The sequence below is a fragment of the Eriocheir sinensis genome, chromosome 10 (genome assembly GCF_024679095.1).
Source record: "Eriocheir sinensis breed Jianghai 21 chromosome 10, ASM2467909v1, whole genome shotgun sequence".
Lineage (NCBI taxonomy): Eukaryota > Metazoa > Arthropoda > Malacostraca > Decapoda > Varunidae > Eriocheir > Eriocheir sinensis.
Window position 1 is genome coordinate 11,337,299 of NC_066518.1, and position 9,893 is coordinate 11,347,191.

General features: G+C 45.3%; 1 long non-coding RNA gene across 1 annotated transcript; it reads left to right on the plus strand.

The window, feature by feature from the left end:
* Positions 1-5,591: 5,591 nt before the first annotated feature.
* On the plus strand, positions 5,592-8,259 carry LOC126996589 (uncharacterized). The gene is made up of 3 exons (XR_007751273.1): positions 5,592-5,842; positions 7,150-7,226; positions 8,031-8,259. It is a non-coding gene; the product is annotated as an uncharacterized LOC126996589 (long non-coding RNA).
* Positions 8,260-9,893: the final 1,634 nt, after the last annotated feature.

Below are 9,893 nucleotides of genomic sequence, written 5' to 3' on the forward strand. Positions count from 1 at the left end.
GGCTCTCCACTTCTTTATCTTGTGGTGGTAGCTTAGGTTATGGTGGTGGGGGATTAAGTATTGGTAGTGGGGGTTTAAGTAGTTGTGGTGGTGGTGGTGGTGGTGGTTTAAGTAGTAGTATTGGGGGTTTAAATAAAGAACATAAGAACGCAAGGAGTCTGCAATAGGCCGGAATTTCTAGGCAAGGCAGCTCCTGGGAACTTAACCTCACCTAACCACTATTCATGAGTTTATCTAATCTTTTTTTTTTACTATGTGGTAGTGGTGATGGTACTTGTAGTAAAGGCTGACGTGGTGGCTCCCCTCACACTTTCCCCAACGAGTCACTGCCACTTAGCATCCCTCAGCCTCCCCCAGTCTCCCCCAGCATTCCCCAGCCTCCCACAGCATCCCACAGCTAGCCTCCGCCACCCGTGCAACGCTTCAACGCCCCCGTCACCCACTAACCTATTCCCCAGCCTCATCCCTCATCCCTCACCCTCTATCCCCCCCCCCCATTCCCCATCCTTTACCCTGGACCTGCTCAGCGGAATCCGGTCTCACGGTTTTCTTTTTCCATCTGCACTCTGCCTCAAGGAATCGTTTTAATAATAAGCAAGATAAGATCAGGTGTGGGCAGGTGCGTGTGTGAACTGGGCACCACATTCACCAGGTTACCATGCCATTGGACAAGCAGCATCCAGGTGGCGGGTGTCCTGACTGCATGAGGCGCCGTCCAATTGGCTGGTCAGACTCGCTCCTCGGCTCCCATTGGCCGGACGCGCGTGTCTCCAAGGTCAAGTGTGCCTGGGAGTCCCTGGAGATTGCCTTGTTTGTTTGTTATGCATGTATTTTCAAGGTTGTTTAGCATGTATGTTGGGCAGGATTCTCGTCCCTCCGTACTCATGAGACTGTGCTTGTGTTTGTTCGTCTCAAGGTGATCTTTGTGGAGGGGAGAGTGTGAGCGTGCAGGAGCGGGAGAGAAAGACGGAAAAGTTCCCTGTAATTAAGGATAATTTTTTAATTCTTGTTTTCTCTTGATAATCGTTTCTTTAAAGGTTGCCATAGTACATTGTGCGTGCGTGTGTGTGTGTGTGTGTGTGTGTGTGTAATAATATCTTTAGCTTAATAAAAAAAAAAGAGACCCAGTAGCAAGGCGCCACATTCTTATTCAGCCTATGAGCCGCGGGTTGTCCTCGGCCCTTCGCCCTTTCGTCCCCTTTCCTTCGTCCCCTTCCCTTCGTCTTGTCCATTCGTCACCGTCCCTCCGTCCCTGCCCCTTCGCCCTGTCCCTTCCCCCTCGTCTCTCCGTCCCCGTCCCTTCCGTCTCGTCCCTTCGTCTTGTCCCTTTCTTTCCGTCCTTTCCTTCTCCTCCCTTCGTTTTGTCCCTTCATTCCCGTCCTTTCCTCTCCTTCTCTTCCTCCCGTCCCTTCACCCCCGTCCCTTCCTCTCCATCCCTTCGTCCCTTCTTCCCGTCGTCCTTTCGCAAGATCTTACCGCGAAACACCTCGGATCGATTTGCAAGTTTTAGCATATTCTCGAAATCAGGGATGCGTTGGTTACTTCGAATATTTCCCGACTTGATTGTGAGTTAAAAGAGCTGTCTCGTTCCTCGTAGCCAATCAGATACGTTTTCAACCACCGCTGTAAACTCCCCCCCTCCCCTCCTCCCTTTCCCCTTTCTCCCTTCCCCATGATGCCTCTCCAATGATCCCCCCTCTCTCCCCCTCCCTACCTCAGTCCTTCCTTCCCTCTCCTCACCTGCCGGCTGTTCTCTCCTCTCCCTCTCCTCTCCTCTCCCTCCTCTCCTTCCATCTCACCTGCATGACCACTTCTCTGTAATTTGTTTTTTTCTCCTTGACTGAATCGTCTCCTGTTGGATATGATCTCTCAGTGCCTCATTGTACTGTCATTCCCTTGCATTTTATTTTGGGATGTTATTTGTTTGTTTCCTGTTTTTACTTGTATTTTTTTTTCTTTGTATTTTTTGTATGTCGCTGTTTCTGTCTCTCTTGTCTCTGTGCTTTTCCTTTCTCTTTATATATCTGTCTATTTGTCTATCAATTTCTCTATCTATTGATCTTTGCCTATTTTTTTTTTACTATTGTATGTCGCTGCTTCGGTCACACTTTTATCCCTTTTCTCTCTTTTTCTCCTTCTCTGTCTATCTGCATCTCTCTGTCTGTCTATCTGTTTATCTGTCTACCTATCTATCTATCTACCTATCCATCTGTCTATCTATCTATCTATCTATCTCCCATCACTTTCCCTCCAACATCTGATATAAGTGACGCCCGAACCGATCACTCCACATCCACTTTTTGCCGCCTCGTCGTTCTTGTCCTTATGTTTTTAGGGCGCCACGGGTCCCTTTTGTCGCCGAGGGTAATGTATTCCGCGGCGCCTCGTAATGTATGCTGGAAGGGACAAGGGGCGATTGACGGGTTCGGTGAGATTCAGTGACCGCGGTGTAACGGGTGACGAGTTAGGGCAAGGGGGGCTGGGTGCAAAATATGGGGTATGGGTGTGTTGATGGCGATGGGGAGGAGTGTTGACGATGTGCCGAGTGGGTGTGGTGCGTGGGTAAAGGTGGGTTTGTGGGTGAACGAATGCATAAAGTTTGGGGAATGGTGTATAATTTTGTCAACCTCGGAAATAAAGTCAAATTCTCGTGTGGAAATAAAGAGGAGTGAGGAATTTTGTATCCTTGACTGCCTCTAACGTCTTGTTTCTTAAGTACATGTATAGTTAGTTACCTGTGTTTGTTGGTTGTTGTTGTTTTGTTTAATTTTGTTTTTGTTTTTATTGGTTCATATTCATTATTTTGAGAATGGGATAGGATTCGTGAATGTGTGTGGGAGGGGGAGGGAGGGGTGTGTGTATGTGTGTGTTTGTGTGTGTGTGTGTGTGTGTGTGTGTGTGCATGCATGCATGTGTGTGTCTTTGTCCTCCCCCCACCTGCTCATTTGCCATCTGACCGCAAGGGCATTAAATGATAAAATAAAACATGTCCTTGGGAGGCTTCATTGTCTATCTCCTGCTCAGCTGCTGGGAGGCGGTCAGGTGGTGCAGGAGCGAGGCCCAGGAGATCCAGGAGGAGGTTCAGCTGCTGTGTAGGAGCTCGTTCTTCCGCAGGTGTAGCTCCATGCCCAACCCCCCCGTGCCGGCTTGGGTGAGACTGCCCGGGGCGTACTCTGTCTGGGACTTGATGCGGCGGCGTCAGCAGCTGGAGTGGGCCAAGGGAAGGCTGGAGTACATGAGTGCAGTGGACTGGTTCATGCGGGGCGGGGTCGCCTTCCTCCTTACTCTCCTGGTTATCAACATGGTACAGATAATGTGTCTAGTTTCCGCCAAGGTGAGGGACACCGTGCGGGAACGGACGTTTGAACGGATATTAAGACTCCAGCAGTCCCGGTCCAGCCTTATCTTTACGCCCAAGACTCTCAACAAGGCCCACCCTCCCAATCCGTCCAAGCCTCCAACTCGGCCTTCCTACCACGTTGCTCTCCTTCCATCAGGGACGCCAGACTTTATTGCTTAATCTTGACTCGCAGCTCCAAGGCTCTCTTTTAGCTTCATTTGCCGGGTAGTTGCTTGATTAATCGTTGGCTCCATCTTCATTTTCTCGTGTAATTAATAGTCTTGTTAATGGTGGAGTGCTGATATATATTTGGATTTTCCCTGTAGCAACGTAGCTTATCTCTCACCCAACAATTTGGCCAGATTAATTTTTCTTCAGTCCTGGCTTGTTCGTCCTGCTCTCCTTATGGATTTTCTAGAACGCTCTGCAGCGAACACAGACAAGCACTCAATCATTCGTGGTGGACTAGCAAACGCACAGGGTTGCCTTTTTTTCTTCAATGTTAATGGTAGAACAAACACCAGCTGGCCTTTTTGAACACTTGTAATTATAATTAGGTGGCAAAGAGTTTTATTGGCTAAGGGGGAGCCATAATTATAATATCCATGTATCACAACGGAGCGTGTCTCCGTTATTATTCTTTTGGATAAAATCGAAAAAAGAAAGGAAAGTGTTTGATTACTGGCTAAAAACTCTTACTTTCCAACCTTAACAACCCTTCACAAGTTTATGAATATAGTGTAAGAGCTTTTTTCTTAAATACCTGAACTATTGAAGTAATTTTTCGCAACCTTTTCACACAACTAAATAAATTTTTAAAAAGTTCATCCGGCTCCCTCTGAAGCCATATCCACTGATACCTGACGTGCCACTCGTCAGCTTTAATAGTCATTCAAGTGTTCCCAGTATTGCTTGAGCCAAACTTCCACGCCGCCCCCCCCTCCCCCCTCCGCTCCAGCCTCCCTGCTAGATATTACGAGCATTTCCACGCTTGTCGAGGTGTCATGGCCTGAGCGTCAAGTGGTGTTGGTCTGCATGATACAAGTGGTTAGCATTGACGAGCGACAGCGACTGCATGACATTGGTGTGTGTGTGTGTGTGTGTGTGTGTGTGTGTGTGTGTGTGTGTGTGTGTGTGTGTGTGTATCAAGAAATGTAAAAGAAATAAGTCAAATACTTACCTGAGTACAAAACACAAAATTTACACTGACTGCAAACTGTCGATATTACATATTGATATTAAGTTGGATTTTCTTTTGCATGTGTTCTTTGCATATGTTGAAATAAAGAAAAGACGTCTCTCACTGGTGCTGCGATGATATAAAATAAAATAAATAAAGGAAAAAATATTCTTTTGAAGCATTAAAATTATCATATACAGATTTTTTTTTCAGGGGGAGGCGCTGACACATGATTGAAAGGACAGCGGCAGGCAGCACATCACTCTGAAGACAACCTTGTGACCTCGCGCCGGCCGCCAAGATTAAGACGGAGTGCCTCGTTTCACTTCCCCGCCAACGAGACGCTGTGCACATGAAAGCCTGGGAAAAAAAAGGAAAAACGTGTATCAATTTACGCCAGAATATTTCTCCACGGTGCCTCTAAAGAAAGACATCCTTCCTTGTCACTTTACGTGTGTTTCGTGGATACTCATTAGCATATTACCTGGACGGGCGATGAGTCCAAACAAGGAAACTGATTCATTTCTGTGAGGGAAATATGCGGACTTGTTTGTGCAGTACTGTTCCTCCTTTATCACTGTCTGTTCTTCACGGCGAAAGTCTTCATTTAAGCTGTTCACGTCAGACAGACAGATAGACAAATCTACAAAGGTTTTTTTACTCTTCACTGATTCCCAAATAGAGACGATATCCAGCATAGTAAGTAACAGAAAGGTTTCATTCTAAATGCATATAATGTATTAGTGTGAGGATGTATAACATGTATAGAGTGTGTGTGTGTGTGTGTGTGTGTGTGTGTGTGTGTGTGTGTGTGTGTGTGTGTGCAATCAGTTTCATAAAGTAACTCCTACAAATGGGTTTCCCGTTTTCGTTATTTCAACAGGGGCCAGTACTATCGTTGCCATGGAAACCAATGCTCACGTGAAGTCCAATCGTATTTGTTAATAGTTTTCCTCGTGCAGGATATTATTATTATTTTTTTTATAATTGCACTATACGAAAATCACAAGAAGCATATTGAAAGAAAATCATATCAGAATTATAATAATCTTAAGAAATACCAAACTTTGCATCACGAGGGCGGGCTTGAGGCGAAAAGAAGGCTCGTGATTGGTTGCAGTCCGGCGTGATGTGACGTCATGGTGGCAGCTCGCGTGAAGCCCCGAAACGTGGGCACGGCGGCGAGCAGGGGCGGGTGTTCGCGTGTACCGCCAGTGATCTATTTTTATCTTTTTTTGAGTGTCGCTTGACGTGCGGAATCCTTGGCCTCATCGTCGTGACTACCAAGGCGTCGGCGTGGCTAGGTGGTGACCAAGTGACAGGTGAGCCTAAGGATGGCTGAAATATAGGTGGATGAGATGAAAGGTGGCGGCTGGAAGATTGTGGGCTCGGGCAGGCGGGCAGAGGTGGGCGGCACGAGGGGGATGGTAGCATTCACCTGTATTCTAATTAATGGCTTAATATCCTTAGGAAGCTATAATTGCCTCTTTCTACTTGTGTATGATCTATTATTACACAGACTAGTCCTAAGAGTCGCAGTTTTAAGTATTATTAGCCATCTAGGGATTCAATACTTGGTCGTAGTATAACATGATTGTTGCCTCACTCTCCAGCCATAGCCACCTTCCTTGTTTCTAATTTTACTCGATAACTTATTTAATTTTGTCATTTGATGTAATCTTTTTTTGTTGCCTCATAACCTTGCAGTGTTTGGGTGTTGTGTGTGTCTTTGCCTAGAACAAGTGAAGAAGATATGAGGTGAAGTGAGGAATGGAGGATATATAATTGATTAGTTATTAGCCAATGTTTCATGGGGGTTTCTTATTCAGTTACTTATTATTTGTTCAGTGTTCTTGTTAACGCCTATCCTCTGTACTAATCAATGATCGGTAATAATTTATTAATAAGCCTAAGACAGCTGCAGGGGGAGCTCTGAGAAATATGGACTAGCAGATATTACAGTTATTATTAGACACGTTTTTTTTTAATGTGTGTGTTTGCTATTTTTTTGTGTGTGGTCACCCAAGGACAATATAGAGAACTCGATTATATTTGTGTATATAACCACACACCTCCAACCCTGTTTTCTAGAAGAGTGAGAAAAATTCTGGAAGCAATTCTCTTAATCATGATATTAAACGCCTGTCCGATCGAGGCTACATGGATACTCATGTTTTGTTGTTGTTGTTGTTGTTGTTGTTGTTCATGGCTGATCCTTTTTTTTTTCACATTACCGAGCAGCGTATCGTATTTCATATTAGCGGGGGACTGTTGCTGGGGATGGGTTGGCAATCTATATATGTCACCAGTGCAGAGGCAGCTGTATATTATGATAATGCAATGCAGGTGGTGGAACGAAATGTGGTGGTAGAGGTGACGGTAGGACTATCAATGATAAAGGTAGGCGTTGTGATGGAATTGATGATGGTGTTTGTAGTAGTAGTAGTAGTAGCAGATGGAGGAGGAGGAGGAGGAGTAATAGTAGTAGAAGTAAGAGTAGTAACTGTTTCTTTGATATTATAGACGTAATATTTCATGTTATATTGCTACTTTATTTTTCAGTGAATGTCAAAACTTATCGCCTAAGCCTCATAATGGATGTGTGCTCATTTAACACTCCCTCCGTCAGCTACCCGAGGCCTGCCGTCAGCCCCGTCCGCCACCCAACATGTACCGCCCCGCCCCAGCTCGCCTCCAGCGCCCAAGGTAAGTCTGAATTGCATCTTCTGCATGACGGGGAAGAGATAAAAGCTAAAATCCACACCGCTCAATCAGTATTAATTTGCATTTGCGGTTTTTTTTTCAAAGTATTATTGCTATGAATAATTGAAGCCTCCACAGAGTTTGCCATAGTCTTCAGTTATGCATAACGGAACAGTTAACATCAAGACAAAGCATATGGAAAACATTATTAAAAAAAAAACTAATAAACATGCCAACACAAACTAGTTCCCCCATATATAAATGTATTTGCATAACCAGTGTAACTACATATTTATGCAAAGCTGCTGGGCGTCCCTTATTTGGCTTTAAGAGGGATGGACGGGCCAAGGCCATTAACACAAGTAGATCACCGGGCAAGCACGCTGTGTAGCGAGGCGAGGCAGAGTGGACGGCCACCAGCAGCGGGGGAACTGGGGTGGCCTCTGCTCAAACATTCTGGCACGATCATTAGACTCCTGAGCTGCGCGCCCGTTAAGGAAGCCGTGCTCATTTGGCATTTTGGTGTTTTATCTGAACTCAGGGAAGCGTTGTTAAGCCTTTTGGGGGGAGGAATTTCCCTAACAAGCTGAAAGGAATGGGAGTAAAATTATATTATGATTATCATTGTTTATCTTTATTATTGATATTGTTTATTATTATTATTATTATTATTATTATTATTATTATTATTATTATTATTATTATTATTATTATTATTATTATTATTATTATTATTATCATCATCATCATCATATCATCATCATTTTTATTGATATTGTAAGACTGTCATGTTGAAACTTTTTATAGCTGGGTGTGAATGCAGCGAGAAGTGTTCTCAGATAAGGTGTGTTTATGCTATTAGCGGGGGGCTGCTGGCACATAAATCCCGCCCTAAAAGGCGGGGCGCCGTTGAGACGAGTGTGGGAATTCGCGCGGAGTTGCTGGTCATGCTGGCACGGAGCGGCGGCGCGACCTGTACACGCAGTCAGAAATGTGTTACTGTGGCTTGCATCTTGGGTTACGTCTTAGAGGAAGGCGGGTTAAAAACATCCTGTAACATTAAATATAAACAGTTATTAAAACGACTCTCAAAGACTCATTACTATGCATAATTTAAACCTGTGAATTATGATTACAAAAACATCGCTATCACACTAATGCAATTGTTTTAAACCTATTGTTTATAAATTACGTGTTATGCCATAAGTCGTTATTCAGGGCCAATAACCATACATCAGGCCAGGCCACGGGCATTTCGTGTACCATTGTTAGTTTAGCATTATTTTCCCTGTGCCGACTAATATATCACCCTGCTCAGTCCTCAGACCTCCCTCAGTTTGTTGTTTATCCTCGTGTAAATATTGTGGGCGGCGTGGAGCTTCAGGTCGGGATGTTTTCGTGTTCGGTCCCTGTGTTGTGTCGGCCCGGGCAGCATTTCATTATCTCCCGTGTCGTCGGTCCCACGCCCAGCCTCCTCCCGACGTTATCTCTGGCGGCCTTCCGTGTCTCATTATGGCGCGGTACCACTCTCCTCCTCAGTCTTCACCATCCACAAAGGTTTTCAGAGTCGCATCTCATCTAATCGTCTTCAAGTTGACCATTCATCTATGTTGCCAGTCAGTAAATGGGCCGTTCATTTTTTTGGCTCATGTTTTTCTCATAAATTGAAGCTGACACGCTTCTCCGCCTCTCGCTCCTCGCCCGCGGCCAAATTAGTTCAAGGTGGATAAGAATCACTTCATTTGTTTTTGTAATTACAAGTCGTCATTTGCATTTTATTGCTCGTTTGTGAAGCAGATCATTTTTTCTCGTGGTAATTAATGGATTCCTAACAGGCTTAATTGACGAAGAATGCATTATAAGACAAAAGATGATGTTTTTGCGTTGGTGGCATAAGTGAGGAGACTTGCCCTACGCCGGGCGTGGGAGCGTGCCTGCGGGACCTTCGCCGCCGCCTCCATCCGTCGCCCCGGCGCCAGTGCAGTACGGGCTGATCATATAGCTGAGGGGAACCGGCCTGCGCTCATCGTTATCCAATAAGGTTTAGATTAATATCTGCAGTGATCTCTTTTTGTGTTCACAAGTCCCTCACTATGATTGTTTGTAATCGAAAATTTAAATTCACATTAATGGGTGCGTTAGAAAATGTATAATAAAGAACATGCCTTAAGGCCATAAGGCCACTCTGTGGCTGTAGTCTCTGCATAGCAGACCTTGTAATATTACCGGCCAGGTTAGATATTACGGCTCCATTGCTATTCTCAACGCACTTTGCTGACATTACCTCAGATTAGGAGTGAGACTTGCTTAGCGGTTATGGCTGGCCAGTTAGTCTTGGCGAAAATAGTTGGCTCAGGGACAAAAACTCGCCGGAGATCGCGGCTCGGCGGGCAGACTGCCGCTCCCACGTTCTGGCCAAAGACAACGATTAATCCTCCCTGACGGCGAACTGGACCAGGAAGCTGAGCATCGTGCCTCTCTGCTAACCAAAAGATTACACTCGAAAAATTTGCTCGATCCTCAATTACCACAACTATAGCCATTACCCGGGTGCAAGTTCGATCCTTAGTTACCGCGAACCGCCCACAACACCACGGAGAAAGAAACCTTTAGCAGTCTGCACACAGGCCGAGCCACGGCTGGTTCGTGGTGCCACTTAGCGCAGCGCTG